Raw genomic sequence first — 6,023 nt, forward strand, 5'->3', positions numbered from 1 at the left:
GGGTAGGAAAAGGTGACTGTGGGTGCTGGGGGGGAGGTAGAGGTCACTGTGGGTGCATGGGAAAAGGGGAGATCATTGCGGGTGCTGGAGGAGGGAGAATTCACTTGTGGGTGCTGTGCTTTGGTATATGTCATTGTGGGTGCTGGTGATGGGAGAGGTTGCTGTACGTGCTGCTGGGGGGAGGTCCCTGTGCCACTGGTGGAGGGAAAGGTCATTGTGGGTGCTGAGGGAGGGAGAGGTCACTGCGGGTGCTAGGTGGTGGTATAGGTCACTGTGGGTGCCAGGTGGAGGGAGAGGTCGCTGTGGGTGCCGAAGGAGGGAGAGGTCACAGTGGGTGCAGCTGTCATGGAGACCCCATCTTACTTGCTCCCACACAACTGACGGAATGGCCACACTCAGATTCATGTCTGAAGCCTCTTCAGTCCAAAGTGTCCAAGGCAAAGGGGTGGAGCTGTAAGATGAGTGGGCAGAGTTTCTTGCAGACAGGGCGGAGCTTCCTTTGTGGGGCCAAAGGGGCCTCTCTATTGAAAATATACAGTAAAAAAGGGTGTATGCTTGAGCTTCCAGAGCCTCCCCCTGTGCATGCCTGATCCCTACACATGTTAAGATAGGTACTGGAGGGACTTATGGTTGTGTTTGAGAGCCTCCTTTAATAAGGGAATCCCCCAGATGCCTGTCCTTTAGACCAGATTTGGTCTCATAAAGTTGTTGTAAAACCTGTAATCTCACATGATGAGGAACGAATAAAAGATCAGGTGGTTGGCCTGAACTAGATAACCCTGAACTAGTCAGTGTTGCAATCACACCATGCTTATGCAACACTTCAGGCATTTCACATGTATGAGATTCATCATCAAAACATTGAAAAGCAGCTGCATAGGGGAAACAAACTCGGGTGAAGATAAAATCTTCCAAGTGAGTTTATTCCGCCCTGCCTGGTACAAACTAGAATTTAATAAATTCCTCCATCACCTGATTTTTAGAACTTGCCAGTATTCCACACGCACAGCTTCTTGACATTTTAGGCCCTCAATGAGGTTTCCCCAAACTACTCTCTTGATCCTAACCAAGTATATAAGGACCCTCCACCTTCCCCAATACATCTCACCAATACACCCTGTCAATACATGTTACAATTTCTTGAGGTAATAGACCCACCCGCATTACTGCCTACAGCCTGGGTGCCCAATAGGTCGATCGCAATCTACCAGTAGATTGCGACCGCCTTCTGAGTAGATCGCGGCCGCCTGGCCGCGTACTGTTATAATCTGAAGCTGCGCAGCCGCGGCTGTCAGATTTTGCTGCTTTAGCAGCATCAGTGAGATGAGTGGAGAGGTGCGGCTAACGGGAAGGCATGGCTGAAGGGCAGAGGAGCAAATGAAGAGACAGGTCTCCTCCCATCCAGGCTGTGTGACTCACACAGCGTCTCCTCTCCTCTGTGGGTAGTTACTGATACTGGTGTCTGACCCATCAAGGTGCAGAGTAGCACAGCGAAGCAAATGTATTCTACTTGTTCTTGAGATGGATTAGGTCTACCTTTGTGTTTTTCCAACAGCTGTGCACTGTGTTGCAGAACAACTCCGTATGGCTCCCAATGCATGTTACGAGACAATGAATACTGGGGAGCAGGGGCGTTTCTAGGGTCCCTGGAGATCAGTGGCACCTGTGGGCACCAGGCAAAAAATGGGCGTGGCCATGCGGTGAGTGGGCGTGGCCATGGGTGGGGCCAAATGTACATGAACTTAGCAGCGGTGTAAGCTACGGATAACGGGCCTGCCCATCGAAATATTGGACGGAGCCCCCTGTCCTTTATTTCGATCATTTACAATCAGTATAGGCATAGATCAAAGATGTATACGCACATACAATTTTGATTGGTCAATCACTGACCCCCAATTTCCCACCCCCGTGCAGTAAGTGGGCCAACAGACAATGAATTTTATGAACAGAGCTAAAATTGGCTAATCAAAATTGTATGTGTGTACCAGGCTTTACAGCTAATACTGTACATACTGAAAGTAGCAGGGATCAGCATACAATACAGCTGGTTTACAATCAATAAAGGCACAGAGTAACACCTTACACTGTACACACTGGAGGTAAATCAGCACACAGTGCAAGCACTAGAGAACAGCGTATACTGTACATACTGTAGGCAGCAGAATTCAGCACACTGCAGCTAGCGTGCCAAAAATATGACGATCACGTTGTGTGGCGTGCTTATCGCGCCGCACCAAAAAATGGGTGGGCCATGGACCAGAATATAGGTGTGGTAACGGGTGGAGACAAATTTACATGAACCTAGCAATGGTGGGACATCAGATTAGGACAGTGGTGGCGAACCTTTTGGAGGCCGAGTGCCCAAACTGCAACCCAAAAGTCACTTACCGGTATCTATCGCAAAGTGGCAACAGCAATTTAAACTAAATACTGTACAAACGTTTTAACTCATACATGAACATTATGGAAAATCCAAGTTGAAAATAAACTGTGAAGATAAACAATTTCATCCATCCTACTCCTGAAAAATGTATTCAATTTTTTAGAACCTCCCAGTTTTATTTTCTGTTTTAAAACGCTAAAAAAGTAGGTTTAATGCTATTGTCTCATATGATAAGGATTCAGCTTTTCCCATAGTCTCGCAGTTAGCAATCATGTGACCCCCAACAAGACATATTCAGCAATCATGAGGCCCCCAACAAATCAGGAGGCCCCCAACAAGACAAATTCAGCAATCATGAGGCCTCCAACAAATCATGAGGCCCCCAACAAGACAAATTCAGCAATCATGAGGCCCCCAACAAGACAAATTCAGCAATCATGAGGCCCCCAACAAATCATAAGGCTCCCAACAAGACACATTCAGCAGTCATGAGGCACATACATAGACAGCATTTCACATAAATAGGCAGAATGCCCCCTTAATATGGTAGCCCCCCCAAGTTAGGTAGTGAGTGACAGGGACCCCCAGGTTAGCTAGTGAGTGACAGGCGCCTCCAGTTAGGTAGTGAGTGACAGGGACCCCGATAGTGAGTGACAGGGAGCACCTTTAGGTAGTGAGTGAGTGCCAGGGAGCCCCTTTAGGCAGCGAGTGAGTGCCAGGAAGCCCCTTTAGGCAGTGAGTGAGTGCCAGGAAGCCCCTTTAGGCAGTGAGTGAGTGCCAGGAAGCCCCTTTAGGCAGTGAGTGAGTGCCAGGGAGCCCCTTTAGGCAGTGAGTGAGTGACAGGAAGCCCCTTTAGGCAGTGAGTGAGTGACAGGAAGCCCCTTTAGGCAGTGAGTGAGTGACAGGGAGCCCCTTTAGGCAGTGAGTGAGTGACAGGGAGCCCCTTTAGGCAGTGAGTGAGTGACAGGGAGCCCCTTTAGGGAGTGAGTGAGTGACAGGGAGGCCCTTTAGGGAGTGAGTGAGTGACAGGGAGGCCCTTTAGGGAGTGAGTGAGTGACAGGGAGGCCCTTTAGGGAGTGAGTGAGTGCCAGGGAGCCCCTTTAGTGAGTGAGTGCGTGCCAGGGAGCCCCTTTAGTGAGTGAGTGCGTGCCAGGGAGCCCCTTTAGTGAGTGAGTGGGTGCCAGGGAGCCCCTTTAGTGAGTGAGTGCGTGCCAGGGAGCCCCTTTAGGGAGTGGGTGCGTGCCAGGGGAGCCCCTTTAGGGAGTGAGTGAGTGCCAGGGGAGCCCCTTTAGGGAGTGAGTGAGTGCCAGGGGAGCCCCTTTAGGGAGTGAGTGAGTGCCAGGGGAGCCCCTTTAGGGAGTGAGTGCCAGGGAGCCCCTTTAGGGAGTGAGTGAGTGACAGGGAGCCCCTTTAGGGAGTGAGTGAGTGACAGGGAGCCCCTTTAGGGAGTGAGTGCCAGGGAGCCCCTTTAGGGAGTGAGTGAGTGCCAGGGAGCCCCTTTAGGGAGTGAGTGCGTGCCAGGGAGCCCCTTTAGGGAGTGAGTGAGTGAGTGACAGGGAGCCCCTTTAGGGAGTGAGTGACAGGTAGCCCCTTTAGGGAGTGAGTGAGTGCCAGGGAGCCCCTTTAGGGAGTGAGTGCGTGCCAGGGAGCCCCTTTAGGGAGTGAGTGAGTGACAGGGAGCCCCTTTAGGGAGTGAGTGCGTGCCAGGGAGCCCCTTTAGGGAGTGAGTGAGTGAGTGAGTGACAGGGAGCCCCTTTAGGGAGTGAGTGAGTGACAGGGAGCCCCTTTAGGGAGTGAGTGAGTGCCAGGGAGCCCCTTTAGGGAGTGAGTGCGTGCCAGGGAGCCCCTTTAGGGAGTGAGTGAGTGACAGGGAGCCCCTTTAGGGAGTGAGTGAGTGACAGGGAGCCCCTTTAGGGAGTGAGTGAGTGACAGGGAGCCCTTTAGGGAGTGAGTGACAGGTAGCCCCTTTAGGGAGTGAGTGAGTGACAGGTAGCCCCTTTAGGGAGTGAGTGAGTGACAGGGAGCCCCTTTAGGGAGTGAGTGAGTGCCAGGGAGCCCCTTTAGGGAGTGAGTGAGTGCCAGGGAGCCCCTTTAGGGAGTGAGTGAGTGCCAGGGAGCCCCTTTAGGGAGTGAGTGAGTGCCAGGGAGCCCCTTTAGGGAGTGAGTGCGTGCCAGGGAGCCCCTTTAGGGAGTGAGTGAGTGAGTGAGTGAGTGAGTGACAGGGAGCCCCTTTAGGGAGTGAGTGAGTGACAGGGAGCCCCTTTAGGGAGTGAGTGAGTGACAGGGAGCCCCTTTAGGTAGTGAGTGAGTGACAGGAAGCCCCTTTAGGTAGTGAGTGAGTGCCAGGGAGCCCCTTTAGGGAGTGAGTGAGTGCCAGGGAGCCCCTTTAGGGAGTGAGTGAGTGCCAGGGAGCCCCTTTAGGGAGTGAGTGAGTGCCAGGGAGCCCCTTTAGGGAGTGAGTGAGTGCCAGGGAGCCCCTTTAGGGAGTGAGTGCGTGCCAGGGAGCCCCTTTAGTGAGTGAGTGACAGGGAGGCCCCCTCTCTAGCCGCCGCCGCTCCCCCCCCTACCTCTCAGCAGACCTCAGGATCAGCGGCGACCCGACCAGATGTACGAGCGGGCGCTGGACGCACCCGCTCGATATGCGGAAGTGATGTCACTTCCGCATATCAGTGCGGGCGCTGGGTCCTAGCGCCCGCACGATTGGTCGCCGGCTCGCCGCCTGATCCTGAGGTCTGAGACGCGGCGGCGGCGGCTGGAGGGAGCCGCTGACAGAGGGGGCAGCGGCGGCCGGGAGATCCGTGGCACCCCAGGAAAGATTGGGGGCACGTGCCCCCCTAAAACAGGGCTAGCGACGCCCCTGCTGGGGAGCTGCAGCACAATAAGTGTAGAGAAGACCTGAACCATTGCTGGAATAGGTAAAATACACAGCTCCACTAAGATATGGTGTGGTGGTGTCTGTGGGGTCATTTGTACTGACCACATGCTATGAGGGGGAAGGTTGGGGGGGAAGATTGAACTGCTGGAATAGGGAGGGTGGGTCAGGACATGTAGGGGAGAAGGCTCCAGCTGCTACTTTTTGCTAGGCTTTGGGGGTGACAAGAGTCCTTGTGTGCTGCGGGGAGGGGGGTGGTTATTGTGGGGGGCAGGTAAATTTCATGGGCTCTGCAGGTTGAAAGGTAGCTCGCGAGCTGAAAAAGTGTGGGCACCCCTGGCCAACAGCAATAAAGAATAATTGCAATACTCTCTCTTTGTTGTTATTGTTACTTTTTCAAATTAGTTAAATACAGCTAGACATGCACTTGTCTCTTCTTCATTCTTTAACCACTTGAGGACCACAGTGGTAAACCCCCCTAAAGACCAGGCTGTTTTTGTCATAATTGGCCACTGCAGCTTTAAAGAGAGTCTGAAGCGAGAATAGATCTCGCTTCAGACCTCATAGCTAGCAGGGGCATGCGTGCTCCTGCTAAAACGCCGCTATAGCGCGGCTTAACGGGGGTCCCTGTCCCCCCAAACCCCCTCCGTGCAGCGGGGGAGTGCTTCCTGGTTGGGGCAGGGCTAACCGCCGCAGCCCTGCCCCATGCGCGACTGTCGGACGCGTATCTCCGCCTCTCCCCCGCCCCTCTCAGTCTTCCTTCACTGA

This window comes from Hyperolius riggenbachi, chromosome 9 (assembly GCF_040937935.1).
Source record: "Hyperolius riggenbachi isolate aHypRig1 chromosome 9, aHypRig1.pri, whole genome shotgun sequence".
In the NCBI taxonomy this organism is placed as follows: domain Eukaryota; kingdom Metazoa; phylum Chordata; class Amphibia; order Anura; family Hyperoliidae; genus Hyperolius; species Hyperolius riggenbachi.